The following is a 20,254-nucleotide window of genomic DNA, read 5'->3' on the forward strand; positions in this document are numbered from 1 at the left end:
TCAATGCAGTATTAATTTAGTTAACATTAAGCATATTTGTATTATAAATGAATCGTACAACTAGTCAATTACATGGCCGGCAAAGTGAAATGGTTTGTTTTGTTTACTCACTCAATCATTTAATATAAATCACTTACGTCTTTTATTTATTTACGTTACTTATATTTATTCATTTATTTTCATATTCATTCATTCTTCTACTTGCTCATTTATTTTTCTTCATATATTGATTTATCCATTTAATTATTCATTTATTGTTTCATTATCTTTTCATTTATTCATTCAACCTGTTATTTACTGATTCTTTTGCACAAAAATATATTTTATGATTGGATAGAAAATATTTCATTAAAAAATATTTTATTTTTTACTTTGCCCAATAGAAAAAAAAATGAAAAATTTTCACTTTTTTTTTTTTTTTTTTTTTGAAGACTTAGATTTACTGCCAAAAGTAAAAAATACTGTTTCAACACAAGTTTTATTATAAAATACAATGTTCTTTCTTTATGTACTGTAATTTCCAAAACAAATTTCCAATGTGCTCATTTTGAAAAAACTCAGTCATTTTAACCATTTCACTTTGCCCCACATTCCCCTGCCTGAAACAAGTCTGAATCCAAAGTGCTTTCAGAACCAAAACATAGGATAGGTCTACCTGTCCTTTGGATGGGTTCTTGAACAAGTTTCTGGTTATTACTTAATTGACTCCCAGTTATAACCTGTCTTTTGATATATATTTTAAACTTTAATTCTTTCAATTTGTTCACACTATGTTATGTATTATAATTTGCTGCATTTTTACTTGATTTGCGTGCAATTTTCACTTGATCTTTGTCCCAATGCATATGTGTTTGAGTATGTGTTGTAAAAAGCTGTACCGATTATTACAGATAGCATACATACTAATATGTTCTTTATAGGAAGTGATCGACACTGTCAAAGGACTGCGTTGGGGTGATTATGTAGGATCCCCATCAACTGGCACTCCAAACCTTGTATGGTGTCGTAAACAATCCACTCCTCTTGGAAGTTTTCTTCCTTTGCTTACAAATTACGTTTTTGGTTTGGGTATGAACACTTGTTTATTGCTCAATCATAGAAAAGGTAATCATTTCTATCTTACTTCATCCACTACCAAATATGTAATTTTTGCTGTTTTAAGTTAAATTGATTTTCGCCTTTCATTTTAAGTTTATTTAGTAACCCAAAAGAGGTTTGTTTTCTTAATATACTGTGGATGTAAAAAAAGGGGGGGAGGACTATATATTTGGAAAATAACATCCTATCTGTACTTAGTTCTGCAGTATGCTAACAAATGTAAACTTTCAATCTGATATTTTGTGACTGCCAAATGTTTACTTCTAAAGCTTACGTAATAGCTATTTCTACAAATATGATTAACTTAGCAACATAATGTGATTGTTTATAATTTATGAGAAAATTATCATTAGTTGTTTCGAACTCAATTTTTCTTTGCAAATTCTTAAATAATAAAAGATTTATAACTGAATGCTGAGATAGGAGATATTTCTTTCCACTATTTTTTGTTTTACTCATGAGTTCCGACAATCATGTCGGTAGTTATTAAGATTGTTCACCATGGTCAGATTAAAATACAATCCTAAACTTATTTTGTTCATTTAAAAGTAAAAATTTTAGTTTGAATTCCACAACAGCACTAAAATATGTGCTTTGTGTAAGAGATTAGATTTTTTTTTCTTCATTTTGGCTATTATTTAAGTTTGTTAAAAGGCTAGAAAATATAAAATTTGTGTTTATTTTCATTTGAACTTTGTTTTGGAAATGTTTAAACAAAGTTCTGTGATGATTTCTTCAGCAAGTTTTCAATTTAATTTAAATTCTGAACCAAATGAAGTTTTATTTTAAAAAAAATTGTCTTAAAATATTTTTAGCATAAAATCTTTTTTGTTCCCGTTTTTTATTTCAAAAATCTATTAATTTTCTCCTGTTCATTTTGAAGGAAAATTTACTGTTTATGTTTTTTCCAAACACGACAGGTATGATGTTGCTGTTTTCTCTGGGTTTATGCTATTTTAGTATTTAAATTATTTCTATTGAGAATAAGATAAAAATTTTAATGTGTATGAATGACAATCATTAAATGAAATTATCCTCTAATAGCATGTAAAAAACTGTATGTGTAATATTACAGTAAAATGTTCTATAATATTTATGCCAAAGAGTTTTATTCTAAAGAACATTCTAAGTCTTTGACTTCATTCCAATTGCCATTTTTATAACTTTATCAAAACCTGTTTGGTTTGACTCTTCAGGTGCGTTATTTAGAGGGAGTCAGGATGGCACTACCCCCGCCTCCCCCGGCTTTGAGAAATCAATATTTATATGCAAATACGTGCATGTAGGTATGTTTTTTGTATGTGCCTCCTAAACCTCATTATCTCAAATTTGCTTCCTGGGAAAGTCAATATAAAACAAGTATGACTGTGCATCACAACGCTGACAAAAAGTTGTCATTAAAAATACATTTAAAGCTATCTTGTTGTGGTTTTCTTCTCATCAGAAAATTTTCATGCTCTGGAAACAAAAACTAACTGGATAACTGATAGTAGGTTTTATACATAATTTGTAATCTTTTGTAAGTATTTTGAATTGGAATTTTTTTACAGCAGCATTATGTTTGTAGGTGCAAGTATATCAAGTGCTACTTATATTATGTCTGCTGCCTTGATCAGTTGGGGACATGATGATGGTATTGTAAGAATCAAACTTTGCAGAGACCAACCAGTACTCCCTCTTCTGAAATCTACTAAAATCGACCCAGTGAGTTTTTCTTGTATTTCATGTCTGCATATAAGGCAGTGAGAAACAAAGGGATGCAAGTGGATATTTTCAAGTTTTGAGTAAAATGCATTTATAGATAAGGTCCTAGGTAGGCTTTCATTGATTTTATTTAAATCATGCTGTACAGCAGTACCTACCAGGGCTCCTAGTACTATTTCTTGTCCCAAGACAGAGGAGAGGTTCTCCATCTATTTGAACTGGCTATCTCCAAATTTTTCATTTTGCCACTCACATCTCTTTGCTTCTCACTGCCTCATATGTAAATTCAAAGAATATTTGTATCAAAACTAGATCCTTCCTCTCTTTCAGTTTTTTGGTCTTCATTTTGTAGAAATTAAAAACTTAGCATGGATTTATTTTGTTCTGAAATCAGTCATAAATCTTATTTTCTTCACTAGAGTGATGCTCTCATCACAAATGTCCTCAATTTCAGAAACCCAACTGCTGCAGTTTTGAAAAAAAAGTTGAGTTTGTTTTTGGATAAGTGATGAAGAAAATCATGCAGCTTCCTGTAAAACATTCTTCAAAATTTCAAATCCTAAAAATTTACCTTCTGTTCCAGATCTGTTTCAGCGATACAAAATTCTAACACAAAACTTTTGTTGAAGCAGTTCAAAGTTCGATCACTTAAAATTTAAATAAAAATAACTAAATAAGAAAATCAGTGAATTTTTTAAGATTAATTTAGTAACAAAGAAATTGTTCTATATCACTAAAAGCTTCATAGAGTGGTATTCGAAAATATTTCTTCGATAAAAACACTTCAAAGTCTTTTTTTTTCCTGTCTACATCTGTAGCTCTAGGCGTTTTTCCCTTCATTGTTCAGATATGGATGCTTAGCCATCCAGCTAAATGTGCTTTCTACTGAATATGTGAACCCATTAGAGATCAAACAGTATTTAGCACATTCAACTTGATTTTCTGCTATTATATGGATTCAACTTTTGTAAAATTCACAAATACATTTTGATGCAAAATATGTTTGAAATGTAAAAAAAAAAAAAAAAATAACATTTTTATTTAATTTAATTTATATTTTTTTATTACATTTAAAATGACTACTTAAATTATTTTCATTTAAACTATGCTGTTGAAAGGTATTCAAGTTCAAGAGTGTTAACATAAATGTATATTAGAGTCCTATAATTATCCTCAAAATCTGTACACCTCAAAATCAGGTGTGGTTGCTTCCAAGATAATGGCAAACTAATTGAGAATATATTGAAATATATTTCTATTCATTGGACCATATGCTTAATGAATTTTATAAAATTGAAAATTTATTAATGTATTTATATTAATTATGATATTGGTAATGCATTATAAGAGAGTAACTGTAGAATCTAAGAAACTGGACAGTTTTCTTTTCCTGTTTTGTAGAGAGATATTAAAAAACATGTATTCCTCCTTGTTGTTATAAGGCTGCTAAACTATCTAGATTTTTCTTCATTTTTAATCCTTAAATTACTCAAAAGTAAGTCCATTATTTATGTATCGAGAAATAAAACAACATATTTAATTATCATATATTTTTCCGTGGTTAATTGATTCTTTAACTTCCTTACAGATTTGTCTTTGTGCCTCAGTGCCTGATCGTTGTGAATTATTTGTTGCTCATTCTTCAGGGATCATACATGTTTATTCCCTTGATTTAAATCCAACTGAAGTAAGTATCTACAGAGTCTAAATCTAAAATGTGATATATATTGGCAGTGCCAATTATGTTGGAAGTTCCAATAGTAATTCAAAGTTTCTCTATAGACATTGCCATTTTTTAAAAATTAGATTATGAAAATAAGTGTTTACATGACTAGTTTTCTTATTTATGTTGACATCGTTTCAATCCAACTAATGATAATCTTAGTCTCTTGTTTTAAACTCATTATTCTCTCTGCCAAAATAGGTTTTTAAAAGTTCACCATTTAAGTACAGTATAACTTCGATTTAACGATACTCAATTCAACGATTCCCTCAATTTAATGATACATTTCACTGGTTCGGATTTGACTGCATTGTATAGCTATGTTTGCCCAATTTAACAATATCCTTTATTTAACAATAACTTGTTCCAGTATCATGCCAATCATTAAATCGGGGTTATACTGTATTACTGTAACTAATATTTATACATAAATGGCTACTTCTGTATGTGTATGTATGTCCAGGGTAATCTTCGAAACTACTAGACCGATTTTAACCATTTTTTCACCATAGATAGCTACATTATCAGGAAGCAACTTAGTCTATAATTTACTCCTAAAAAACTTAGTTTAAAAAAGTTATGATGGAAAACAGTAAATATCATGTAATTTCCCCATTAAACGATTAAATATAAAACCCATTGTTACGAAAATTCGATACCTTACAACAGCAATATTAAAAGTAATTGTAGTTAAAATTTTGGATCAAGGCTTCTCTGGAGCAAACATGAGTTTAAAGTCGTTTAAACATTTGGAAACTCTACTTTTTGCACACTTAGGGAAACATAGTAGAGAGCTTTTTTTTTTTCTTTTTGTGTGTGTGTGTACTATTTAATTATGTATAAATACGATTAAGCATGGTTAAGAATATTTTTTCTATGATTAATGAAATGTTCATATATGTGATCATAAAGTCGTTGTCTTAATTCTTAACTAATTTATATAACTTGGTTTTCAACTATAGGGTTATTGCAATTAATTTCTTGTATCTACTACTTCAAAAATGTGCAACGAATTTTAGCATTTTGAAAGGTGAACTGTTAAGACCAAAAATCGTCACTGCTAGAGGAAACATGAAAATAACTTGACAAAATTGCTGTATCAGATTGAAAAGATTTTGAAGCATATTAAGAGCGACAACATTTCATATTCTAATTATATCGTCAGCACCATGCTCAGCGCCTGATTACCGCAAGGGCATGCGGGCACAGGCCCCTCCACTTAGATTTCAGGTTGGCCTAAAATCTCCTTAATTTATAATGCTAATTAAAAATAAATAATCATTTCACTCAGAATCTAGAGTAAAATGGCATCATTGATATTTTTGCAATTGCTAAGACAAGGAAAAAATCTCTTATTTGTTGATAAAAATTCCCCTTAAAAACTTGATCTCTTTGCAAATCCTAAAACCACTCTAAGTTTAGTCTGTATTTACTATTAAAAGTTATATCATAGGTAACTTTAATATTTACGGTTTACTGCAACAGGAAAAGTTAAACCTCATCTTATATAATTATCGTATACTATATCTCTTCTACTTTTTAAATGTATAATACTATATTCTGATATGAGTTACCACCAAATTTAACATGGTTTTTGTAAATACGCAAGTATTGAAATGCTTTATAGCTTCATTACATAGAATAGGCAGGAATGCAGGAGGGGGGGCGGCACAAAATGAGTTTCATGCCCAGTGTCTTCAAAAATCATAGTCAGGTCCTACGTGGGCTCTGAAATAGAACTGTGCCCCCATGTCCAATATCGATAGATCGGGTTCTGACCATGCTAAACCAACAAATGTGAAAAATTGTGTTTTTCAAATTCAATGGTTTGCCATAGTACTCAAAAAAATCCTCCTACTGGTTATAACTACAACTGTCCCTGAAGTCCCATTTGTCGAGGGAACTCCCCGTCATCTAAAACAGATGAACCGTTAAAATGGTAGGTGCGAAGGACTTTGGGGGTGTCATGTTATGGTTATAACTACTTCAAACGATAGTTTCACACTTAAAGTTATCTGTAAAAATTAAGACATTGAAAACCACTAAATGCATCAGGTGGAAAAAAAAAACTATATTCAGTGGTTTGGCTCTCTTGAAAGGTTCTAATTTTCACATTCGTTAGTTTAACATGTTGTTGACAATATTATCCACCTATAATCTCTGCTAAAATCTTATAACATATTATCACTTAAAATTATCATTCATTTCCAGATTAATTAAATACTTTGTTCCCCATTTATTATTTATCTATTTGTTTCAGTTTTGATTTTTATTTTTTCCATTGACTAAAAGATAACGATTATTTATTTACAGTACATTGTACACCAAAAACAAAAGGTGCTTCAACTAAATGGCCATTCAGATGCAATTACTGCTATTTATATTTGTAAAGCATTTAGTATTTTTGTTACTGCTTCTGAAGATAAAACAGTCAGTCTTTGGGATTTGAATCAGTGAGTATGAGCTTTCATTGCTATTTTTTATCAACACAAATGTAAAATGGCAGCGTAAAGAAATAAAAATCATTTCTAAGAATAAAATAGAAACAAAGCTAATTTACAATAAACTTCTAAACAAAAGAAAATGTTTTAAAGAGTAATTTTAGGATTTATATATCAGAATATAATATAAATTACACCAATTTGAAATAAAATGCTAGATGCGAACGTTGTTTTAAGATTTGGACAGCAGTCAAAAAATTCCCTTTTGAATCAATTATTAGAATTTTATTTGCTCACCCATATGCAAAATGGCAACAGGAAAGAAATAAAAATTCCTGAATAACGTAATGTTAATTAATGTTTTAATTAATATCTCTGCTAATTAAAGTCGTACAATTACGAAATTAGTCCTATTGTTTTCTTTGGAAAATTTTGAATCGATCAGTATCTTGTTCGACTCTCAATTTGCAGCGATTCTCAATAAGATTGATCTTCAGATGGACAGACAGATGGAGGCTAACAGATTTCAATAGTCTGGATCAGAAGGACTTTTTTCAAAAAAAATGTCTTGTTCTAAAAGATTTGTGCCTGTTTTCTTAGATTTTAAGTATTGTGTGATTTGCTAATCAAAAATGTAACTACCGATACAGTTACCTAAATTTCATTGGTGAATTCGTCATTTCTAGGCTGTCCTATATTAGATCAATAGTGGATCATTCTGGTCCTGTGAATCATATCTGTGTGAGCGATACTCTTGGAGATGTGGTTTCTATCAGTTATTTCAGTAAGTAAATTTGCTACTTTTGTGATCTGAAATATTTTGTGCAATATGTTTTTGCTGAACTCCTTTTTTTTTATAATTTGAAGTGAGTGTATATAAAGTAAAAGATCTGTAAAGGAAAATTCTTTATAATCTGCACCACTTCTGAGAACTAAACAATAAGTTTGCAATAGGTGCCTTACTCTTCATTTCAAAAATAGCTGTCGTTTACTCACAGAACGAAGTTTAAGGCATTATTTTAACTTTTGCATCGTAATTCATAGCTGTGAAAAGAGCACAAAGTATACAATGTTTTACAAGAAAATGATTCAAAGTATAAAATGAGTGATGTGTTGCAATTAAAATCAATTGCATGTTTTTGCATCTGCTGTTAGCAAGCCGTAGAACAACCGGAAACACAGAAAGTTAAGCTGCAGTACTTTTGATAGTGGAACTACTTTTCATAGTCTAGCATCTTTATTTCTGAATGAAATGACACAATTTTGAGTTGCATGATTTTAAAACTTAATTCAATGGGATCTCAGGGAAGCAGTCTGCCCCGGGTTACTCCCATCTGGGGGGTGACACCCAAAATGGATTTAAGAGAGTTTATAAAAAAAATTAAATCAGGGTTGGTACACTCCAGGAAAACCGGGAAAACCTGGAATTGTCAAGGAAAATGATACAGGTCAAAATGTCAGGGAAAAGTGAGAGAATTTTCCAAAAAAATTTTTTTCCAATTTTTCCCCAGGGAATTTTGTTCTATGAGATCTAATCTTCAATTTTAAAGATGTTTCCTTAAAATTTTTTTTTTATTTTGACGCAAAATGACGATTGCAATAAAAAAAGTGGCAACCCAAAAAATCTTCCACAGCCACCATTTTTGAACCTCAATAGTTCCCAAGAAAAAAATTCCTCGGGTGAAAAGGAATTATACACACACACATTTAACTGGGAAGATGACAATTTACTACTTCGGAAGCAAAAGCTTGAAGATGGGAGGATCAATCATGTAAAATCTGTTTTTTGATCGGAAAGTCTTTTTAGCTACATATGAAATGTAATCGCCATTTTTGGTCATTCACAAGATGGAAGTAGACACGATCCTTAAATGCCTAAGTTTCCAAAATCAAAGCAGAATTGGATGATTTCTTTAATTGCAAACTAATGAAAATAACGCAAAATGTGCTGTAAATTGTTTTTTTTTTTTTTTTTTTTTTGAGCAATTACATTGCTTATTGTTCTCATTTGACTGTTTTTAATTCCCATGTGATTTTATTTTCCCCCCTGCCTCCCTCTGCAGCACCACTGTCGACCAGCCTCCCGATGCTGCTCTTCCAGCGAAAATCGTCCCAGATCGCGTCCATATCCTACACACCCACACATACCTACCTACACACACACACACCAGCCTACACACACACATAGACACACACACTCGTAATTGCGGAAAACATAATTTGAATTCAAGATGTCAAAATTCAAATTAATTTTTTTTTTTTTGATTTTTTTTATTATGATTATTTTAAATAATTTTCTTGAGAAATGAAAAATTTTGCTTTTAAAACTTAATCTTACCCTCATTGCCTTGGACGCAAATGTGCTAAAAAATTTTCAACTGAATTGCAGTTTCTTGAAGATTTAATTTTTGAAAAAAATTGTCTTCATGCTACAAATTCAAAAAAAAAAACTTATTTTTATGCGTAGCCACCGTATTTGGTCATTCCCAAGATTGAAGAACACAAGACTTTTTAAGTGCCTAAGTTCCTGAAAACGGCATTGGATGTTTATTGTAATGCAAACTATTGAAAACAACACAAAATGTGCCTTTTTTTTCTAAATAATTCATAATTATTTTCTGGAAAAATGCAAAATTTTATCTTCAGAACATTTTTTTATTCTAATTGTAATCCTTAAAAAACAGATTATTAATTTTTTATAACTACTTTTATGCTACAAATTCAAAAATCATTCCATCAGTTAATCAGTTATCATCATTCATCAGCTTAATTATCATTACTTATTATCTTAATTTTTTAAATTTTTCACTTAGTCGCCATTAGTGTTTAATTAGTGTGAATGAAATCATTGAGAGGAAAGATCTGTTGTCATTTTTTTTCCTATTTTTTGGCCATTTATCTTTTTTATTTTTTTTATTTTTTTTTATTTTTTGTACTCCCAGCAGAAGATAATCAAGAATTTTAGTCGTATTCGAGAGACCTTGCAAAGCCAGGCGACCCCCGCTTGTTATTAAATATTTCTCAAAATGATTTCAAAAGTTCTGCCATTCCAAATAAATATTCTAAAAAATAACAGCTAACCACTACTTCAATACATTTTCAATAAAATCTCTATATTTGGAGAAAACTGATAAAGATCTGTGTAATCTTTACAATGCTGTCAAGTTAGGTTTGCTCCAACTATAGTTAGACAGTATTATCAAGTATATTATTGAATAGTTGTAAATGGTTAAGTACTGTATTTGGGCCATAAAAATGCAAGTTTATATTTACCAGAGTATGGTGAACTAAGAAACAGATACTGGTTTATTTGCATTTGTTAATAACGACATTAAAGCTATTAGGCAGTGAAATAGCAGCTTGCAGATTCTAACAAAACTCTAAGCTTTAATAAAATGGCAGTCTCAAACAACTCAAAAGCGATTACTTTTCCACAATTCAACAGTTATTTTTCACTGTTAATGGCTTACTGGGAGCATACGTTCAACTTTGATTGACTTACTTCAGTATATCTTAATCTATATGATAAAGGGAACCCTTTTCAAGTCCATATTTTTTGTGGACCCCTTGGATTTTTTTCAGTAATGTAGTTCAAATACAACATTCTGGATTTATTAATATTTCATTTAAAAAAACTTTTTCAAATAAAATTTTAAAGTTTAAGTTTTGATGAAATGAGTGATACTTGTTTTTATTATTGCAGGTATACATATTAGCCTTTATGAAGAAAAATGTAACTCTTGCATCATGATTAGTATCAAATAAGTTGCAGTATTTACTTTCTTGCCGTCACCCTGTTTCTCATATATACGTATGCAGTTGCAAGTGATTAAAAGTGCTGACATTGCTTTCATGACAATTGAGCATATTCTGCTTTTAAATTCCATCAGAATTCCAACAATGTTAGTTGCAAGGATGAATTAGATGTCATTTCAATTAAAGTTTTGTATTGTTGTATTGACATACTCAGAGGTCAGACATTAACAATAAATGGATTTTTAACTCATAATGCATTTTGATATTTTTTCTGCTGTTCATTCACAAAATACTGATTAAAAGCTACTCTCAAATATAATTTCTATTGATTTTTTTAAGTGACTAGTTTTAACATTATGAAAAGAGAGAATGCACGCTTGCAATCCCTTGCATTATCTGCATGGATCTCTTGGGTTCCACAGAACACAATTTAAGAAAAGCTGCCCTTTTTTTGAAGAAAGATATTTTTTATGGGAAAGCAGTTACTATTTTGTTCGTTCAAAGGAATTTCTACTTCAAGGATGAAAAACCAAGTGTAATGTCTGTTATTTGGAAGTATCCATTACTCTAGGTTTTACTGTGTGTATAAAATGTACTGAAAATTTGTTTTTCTTTTACAGATAGCCAGAGTTGCATGAAAGTGCATACTATCAATGGTGATATTGTTGGAAGCGTGGATGTAACTGAAACTATAACATCAGTTTGTTATTCTTCTGCTCCTGAGGGCATATCAGTTAATGTTATTGCTACAGGCTTCCACAGTGGAATAATACGGTACTTAGAAAGTTTCATATGCTACTGCTTTTAAGTTTTTCAAATACTATGCATTCGTTTCCTAACTTATTTTAAAATATTTATTATGAAAAGATAGGTAACATTTGCAAATTACTAAAAACAGAGAACAATTTTGTAGCCAATTTTCTTCTCAGTTTCTCTGTCTCAGCTTGATAAGGAAAAAATAATGGTAGCTCTTAAATATACATTATCGTGCTTTTGTATGAGGACAAAAATTCAGTACTATTTATAGAGCTGGAATTAAATACTTTTTATTTTATCTTGTGTGTTCTGATTTCTTCAAAATGCTGTATTATCAAGTCATTTTTCCTCAAATATTTACTATAAACTGAATTTGCAACAAATACTCCTTTGGGGGGGGGGGCACTTGCTTGTATCTTACATCTTTTTGATTTCAATTGTAAACATCTGCCTCATAAAATTATTTTTCTTGTTAGTCTTTGGAGCTCATGGGATCTGAAACCTGTTCGAGAAATCACCTGTGAAAAATTTTACCTTCCCATTAAATGGTGAGTATTTTTTTGCTAAATTCTCTCATGTTCAAAATGGTTTTGTCTAAAATTTTCATTGTTTTTAAATTCAATTGAATCAACAGTAAGCCTTACTAATGTAAAGCTTGTTCTTCAAGAATTTGTTTATTTGAGATAATACAATTTTTAATACAATAACTAATAATTTACAAGAGACAAAGGAAATAAGTTGAATATCTGAAAATTTATTTTTAAATAGCTAAACAAACTGAAGCCATACATTATCATGCATATGCCTGAGAACAGTGCAGAGAAAAGTTCAAGAGAGTATGCAGAAAGATTTATACTAATACAAATGTGACGACCAGCAACTGACTCTGGGCTCAGCTAGGCTGGTCCTAGTCAATTTATAAGTCCCCAATGAAGATCAATGGCCCTCCCTAAGCTATCCACACCCTTGCTCATTACCACCTCTTCCGGTAAGCTGTTCCAAGGTTCCACTACCCTGCTAAAGAAGTAATTTATCCTAATTTCCTGGTTAGCCTGAGTTTTGAATAGCTTAAAACCAATGTCCCCTTGTCTTGCTTTCTGTGAGAAAATTTAACCCGTTAACATATTTCATTTTGATAAATTTAAACAGCTGAATCATGTCCCCTCTGGCTCTCCTTTGCTCCCGGCTATACATATTAAGCCCATTAAGTCTGTTATCATAGTCTAAATCTGAAAATCCTCGTACTAGTCTAGTAACCCTTCTTTGAGCCCTTTATAACACAGAAATATCTTTCCTGAGATAAGGAGCCCAAAACTGAACAGCATACTCCAAATGAGGTCTTACTAAACTCCAGAAGAAAAAAGGGTAGTTCCTAAAGGCTGAAGAACCTTCCTCGATTTGTTTGAAATATATCTATTGATAAATCCAAGCATTCTGCTGGCTTTGTTACTTGCAATGCTGCACTTTTCACTAAACTTAAAATCCTGATTTTTTAAGATACTCAGATCAATAACGTTTTCTGCCTGACTAATGACCGAATCAAGCAAGCCACTTTTCGTAAGTTTAAAGAAACTGGTCAGAGTGCGGAGAGGCTCCAGTATGGTAAGGCAAGGCGAAATTTTAAGTATTTGGTACGGATTCAGAAAAGGGAATTGGAGCAAAGGCTGGCAGATGACATTGATGGGAACCCTAAGAGGTTTTTTGCTTACGCTAATTCTGGGAAAGCTCGAAACAGTCAAATTGGGCCTTTGGTTGATGAGCATGGAAATTTAATCCAAAACGATAGGGATATTGCAAATGTTCTAAATAACTTTTTTTCCAGTGTGTTTAACGATAACTGTATCTCAACAGTTGACACTAACAAGACACAAGCTATTATACAGCTTGAGGATTTTGTATTTTCCAGGGAGGAGGTTTTATTTCATTTGAAAAAGATTAAAGCAACTAAAGCTCCGGGACCAGATAATATTTATCCAAAAATTTTAGTTGAATGTGCAGAGGAATTAGTGGATGTTATTTTGAATATTTTCAATGCTTCTTATAACTCGGGGACGGTGCCAGAGGACTGGAAGCTGGCTAACATAACGCCACTCTTCAAGAAGGGGTCTAAAGGTATTGCTGGGAATTATAGACCTGTAAGTTTGACTTCGGTGATTTGTAAGATTTTCGAAACTTTGCTCAAAATTAAGATCATGATGTTCTTAGAGACTAATAGTCTGTTGACTAGTTTGCAGTATGGTTTCAGGAAAGGTAAATCCTGTACTACTAATTTATTGCATTTCTACGACAAGGTTACCTCAGCTTTAGATAACAAAAAATGTGTGGATGTTGTTTATATTGATTTTCAAAAAGCTTTTGACAAGGTACCGCATGTTGCTCTTCTCAGCAAGTTAGCTGACATTGGAATAGGAGGAAAAACTTTACTTTGGGTTAGAAATTGGCTTACTGGTAGGAAGCAAAGAGTAGTTGTGAGAGGAAATCATTCTAATTGGAGTGATGTTTTAAGTGGGGTTCCTCAGGGATCAGTTTTAGGGCCTCTTTTGTTTATTATATTTATGAATGACATCAATGAAAATATTTCTGGAAGCATGAATTGTTTTGCTGACGATGTAAAAGTTATGGGGATTGTCGAAAATGAAGAACAAGTAAAACAGCTGTAAGAGGATTTAGATCATATTACTAAGTGGGCAGATAAATGGGGTATGGCAGTTAATGTAGGGAAATGTCAAGTGCTACACTTAGGTCATGGAAATAAGCATATGAGATATCGTTTACAGGGTTCAGTCATAAATCAGGCAGAAAATGTTATGGATCTGGGTGTCTTTATAAATCAGGACTTCAAGTTTAGTCAACAGTGCAGTATTGCTAGTAACAAAGCCAACAAAATGCTTGGGTTCATCAATAGATCTATTTCAAACAAATCTAAGAAAGTTCTTCTGCCTTTATATAGGAGTTTAGTAAGACCTCATTTGGAGTATGCTGTTCAGTTTTGGTCGCCTTATCTGAAGAAAGATATTTTTGTATTGGAAAGGGTTCAAAGAAGGGTAACTAAATTAGTAAGGGGACTCTCAGATTTAGATTATGATACCAGACTTAATAGGCTTAACATGTATAGCCTGGAGCAAAGGAGAGTCAGAGGGGACATGATTCAGTTATTTAAATTTATCAAAATGAAAGATGTAAATGGATTAAATTTTTGCGGGGAAAGCAGGACAAGGGGTCATTGTTTTAAGCTATTTAAATCTCAGGCTAACTTGGAAATCAGGAAAAACTACTACTTTAGCAGGGTTGTGGGCACTTGGAATAGCTTACCGGAAGAGGCGGTAATGAGCAAGGGAGTGGATAGCTTTAAGAGGGCCATTGATCTTCATTGGGGACTAATTAATTGACTAGGACCAGCCTAGCTGGGCCCAGTGCCTGTTGCTGGTCGTCACATTTGTATTTGTATTTGTATTTGTATTTGAATCCTGTAAATAATAACTTGTACGCTTATTTCCATGACCTAAGTGTAGCACTTGATATTTCCCTACATTAACTGCCATACCCCACTTTTTCGCCCACTTAGTAATATGATCTAAATCCTCTTGAAGCTGTTTTACTTGTTCCTCATTTCCTACAATCCTCATAACTTTTACATCATCAGCAAAACAATTAACGTTTCCAGAAATATTTTCATCAATGTCATTCATAAAAATAATAATCAGAAAAGGCACTAAAACTGATCCCTGAGGAACCCCGCTTAAAACATAACTGCATTTAGAATGATTTCCTCTCACAACCACTCTTTGTTTCCTTCCAGTCAGCCAATTCCTAACCCAAAGTAAGGTTTTTCCTCCTATTCCTATATTAGCTAGTTTGCTGAGAGTAGCAACATGCGGTACCTTATGAAAAGCTTTTTGAAAATCAATATAAACTGCATCTACACACTTTTTGTTATCTAAAGCCAAGGTAACATTGTCATAGAACTGCAATAAATTAGTAGCACACTATTTACCTTTCCTGAAACCATACTGTAAACCCCCAAAGCAGAATACTACTAAATTTGGGACGTGCATCGCAGTACAGATGCCTGAGCTGCAGAACAATTCTGCTCAAATATGAGAGAAAAAACTCAGACAAAATTTCTGCAGAAAAGCTGCTGTTTCTGCAGCTTTTCTGCAAATATATTCGAACTCAAGATAAAATTTTGCACAAATTCTGCAAATTTCTTTAAATTAGAAGAAAATCTAAAATTCTAGGAAATTACAGTAATTCGGCGGAAAACTCGTAAAAAATATTGAATTCGATAAGTCATCTGCAGGAACTTAAGATTTACTTTGAACTTAAAGAAATCTGCAGAATTTGTGCAAAATTCTATCTTGAGTTGGAAGATATTTAGAAAATCTGCAGCTTCTGCAGAAATTTTATAAATCTGAAAAGATTCTGATTTTTCTAGCGTTTTTGGTTCCCTCTTTCCTTATTGTCCTCAAACGACCTTCATCCACTGCAATTTACTCCATAAACGTATGTTTTGGATACATGCGAACGTCCATCGCCGAAAATTACTTGTCTTGTTTGAGATTTCAATCCTTTTGCATCCTGAAAATAATTCAGTTATTTAGAAAATTTTAAAGTGTTTTATTATTTGCTGCCCTAACTCGACTCATTTTACTTATTATTTATTAATTTATTTATTTATTAACATTATTTAAATTTCTCCTTTATGCCATGTAAAATTAACCAAAATAACGTAGTTTGACATCTGGGTTTGGATTTTTAAAAAATTTTGTATCTTTGATCTTTTTATGCATTTTAGAAAGCATGTAAAATATTTTTCGAGGATCTGAATCGGTTTAGGTTCCACAGAAATGCATTGCAGCAATGAAGTTTTAAAAACTAAAAAAAATAAATAACTCCTGTGTGAAACAATTTATGGCTCCCGATTTGTGGAAAAGGCCATGTTGGTTGCTTGTGTATGCAATGCTGAAGTTCTTGCAGAACAATTTTGGTCAAATGATTTTACTTTGCAGGACATTGTCAAGTATTCTGCTTTGGGGCTGCAAACTAGTCAACAGACTATTAGTCTCTAAGAATTTCATAATCTTCATTTTGATTAAAGTTTCAAAAATCCTACAAACCACTGAAGTCAGACTTACAGGCTGTAATTCCCAGCTTTACCTTTAGATCCTTTCTTGAAGAACGGCATAATATTAACCAGCTTCTAGTTCTCTGGCACTGTCCCCGAGTTATAAGGAGCATTGAAAATATTTAAAATAACATCCTCTAATTTCTCTGTCCATTCAGCTAAAATTTTTGGACTAATATTATCTGGTCCCGGAGCTTTAGTTGCTTTAATTTTTTTCAAATGAAATAGAACCTCCTCCCTGGAAAATACAAAATCCTCTAGCTGTGTAATAGCTTGTGTCAACTGATGGGATACAGTTATCGTTAAACACAGTGGAAAAAAAGTTATCAAGAACATTTGCATTATCCCTATCTTTTTTAATTAAATTTCCATGCTCATCAACCAATGACCCAATTGACAACTTCGAGTTTTCCCAGAATTAGCGTAAGCAAAAAATATTTTAGGATTCCCATCAATGTTATCTGCTAGCCTTTGCTTCAATTCCCTTGTCTGAATCCGTGCCAAATACTTAAAACTACATCTTGCCATACAATACTGGAGCCTGTCATCACGCTGGCCAGTTTCTTTAAACTGACAAAAAGCAGCTTGCTTATAGTTTAGAGCTTCTTTGATCTCCCTGGAGAACCACATGGGTCCAATATTTAGTACTAACTCCTTTTCTCCTAAATGGAACATAATCCCCAACCGTTTTTACTAGTTTTTCCTTAAATTCCATCCACTGCAGATCTACAATGCTATTTTCCAATCCTGACAAAAATACCTCCTTTAAGCTCTGCCTAAGTGCGAAAAATTCAGTGTTTCTGAAATTGGGCACAAACTTAAACTTTCATCTTTGTACGCTTCAAATTTAATCCAGAACCAATACTGTTATGATCACTATCTCCAATATGTTCCCCTACACACAACTGCTGAACAGAACTTCCTACATCACAGAAAACTAGATCCAAAATTGCATCCTCTCGATTTCCCTGAGTTACAACTTGATCTAAGAAACAGTCACCAATTACTGTTAAAAATTCCTCTTTTCTGCCATTTCCGGGGTAAAAATTATTCCAATCAATACCCAGGAACTTGAAATCCCCCATTATGATGACGGATCTCTTACTGGGCATGTCACTAATAATATGATACATCTGTTCAACTTGTCCCTGTCTCAAATTAGGTGGCCTATAAATGTTTCCAAATCGTAATTTTTAGCCCTTATTGCTCATCAACTCCAGCCAAACCATATCAATGTCAGTAGGTTTATCATTTATGACCAATTTATTGCAAATGAAAGTGTCTCTAACATAAAATAAAACCCCACCACCTCTTCTGCCCACCCTATCTTGTGTAAACAAATTATGCTCAGCAATACATAATAAATCTGTATCAAATTTGGTAGCCCATGTCTCCGTAATTCCGATAACATCCAACTTCTCATCTATAATTATGCTTTTTAATTCTTCCATCTTGTTCCTAATACTGCGAGCATTTAGTGAAAGTTTATAAGGCATAAATTATTTGCAAAGTGTAAATACCATAACTAAAATTGATTTTTTTTTTATTATACTGTATTTACTTTTGCTGTTACAAATTCCTCAAAGCGATATGGAATGTAATTTAAAAACTACATAACCCCCTCCCTCCCCTTTCCATCTCTGCATACCCTCTCCATCCTATTTTTTCTTAATTTTCAGGTATTTTTTCATTATCTCCGAGTCACCTCTGTTTATTTAGTTTTTTTTTTTTTTGTGATCTTTTAAATACAATTTGTGTAAATGTGCAGCACAAAATGCTATGGAACACCTTGATGAAACATTCCAACAAAGAATAAAGAAAAATACTACTTACAGATTTAGGCATGCTAGAGCAGCATTTCGCAACATCTTTTGACAGGCATAATGGCAAAAGCTTATTAAAAAAAATTGCGGACCAATGGATTTTTTTTTCTTTTTATATATATATTTTAAAATATTTTATTTGTCTATATTTAGTTGCTTTTCAAGAAAAGAATATATAACAAAATCCGTGAAACATTTTCAGTGAAAGTGAGTAAGTCTCAAAGAGATATGACACTGAACTTTTTTAATGAACGAGTTCAGTGTGCGGGTCAAAAACATGAACGATGCCGATCTTTAACGTAATCATTCCTATTTAAATCCATTAATTTGTGGAGGGGGGGGAGTTAATAGTGGTGTTGTAGTGTAACTGCAAGTGACTCAACCGTGTAACGAAACTTTTCACCAGGCTTAAAGATCATCAACAAACTGATCATTCAGAAGGGGAAGAAAGAAATGGAAGACAATTTCCTGATGCACAACAGCTTTACCAATGTAGATGGTTTTGTTAGTTATGATTTAACGCCTTCCCTCTCGCTCCTGTAAAAATGCCGTGCTGGGGTTTCGATCTCCATTTCTCGCTACTGTGATATTGCCGTTCTGTGGTGTGCAATATTAACGTGATGAAACTATTAAAGCCAATTCTCTTATTTTGCCCTGAAATACATTTTATTTCTCTCTTTATACACTAGATGACAGCACCAGTCCATTTTAAATGTAATTGCAGAAATGCAGGAAGGAAATTCGGTTTTTGTGTCCAGATTGTGACGTTAGCCGCTATATCTCATGCTTTGAAATTCACCACACAAGGAAAATTTACTAGTCTTTACTTATATTACACAAAAGGTTAATAAAATACTTTTTTTAATATTCAAAAGACGTGTTTCTTTAATTTTCGTTGCTTGCTTGGACTTGCTTGCTGGCTTTTCATAAATTTTTTTAAAAATTTGAAATTTCAATATAAAAATGTCAAAAATTAAAAATTGAATGCATATGTTTTTCGTACACTTATTTTTATGTAATTTTCTTAATTAAAAAAATAGACACTTTTATGACCGTTTTCTTGAAAATTATTCGATTGTTGAGGGGTTAAAAGCATTTAACTTGCCTTAAATACACGGCTTAATTTGCACGCCCTTACTCTCCAATTTTAGGTAAATTATAGCATTTTTGACAAAATTCAGCCTGTTTGTATGCAGTAATTACCTGTGGACTGTAGGGTTTCTGTATTGCTTTTGCCACAAATTAAGACCTGATTAAATATTTCATAATTGCGTTTTAAAAATTGAAGGAAAACCCAAATGATTTCAACATATTCTTTTCTTTTTTTTTCCAGTTTAGCCTTTTCAGCTGATAATCAACATCTCTATGCTTCCAACAGTGAAGGAATTGTATGTGTGTGGGAGAAACCTTCAAAAGGATTAACAAATGTGCCAAAACTTCTTATATTTGCATGACATTACTCATTTTATTGATTTTGCTGTTAACTATATTTAGCGCACTAACTTCTGACATGGTTTTTTTCACTAGTTTTCATATTTTTAGTTTATACAATAGCTGTTTATTAATTTTCCAGCTAAAAAAATCAGTTTTTCAGCAGTGTTTGTACAAAAGAAAGACTTAATTGGACCAAAAATGTATAATATTTTGTCAGGGCCGGATTTAGGGAAGGGCATGCGAAGCTACTGCCCCGGGGCCTCCAGAACAAAGGGGGCCCCCACAATAAAATTTTTACAAAATATCCTAACTTTTACGGGTCGAAAATATTGGATATATACATCTATATCAAAATATTCGGATATATATCAAAGTATCGGATATTTTCGAAAAT

This window comes from Uloborus diversus, chromosome 7, assembly GCF_026930045.1.
Source record: "Uloborus diversus isolate 005 chromosome 7, Udiv.v.3.1, whole genome shotgun sequence".
NCBI lineage: Eukaryota > Metazoa > Arthropoda > Arachnida > Araneae > Uloboridae > Uloborus > Uloborus diversus.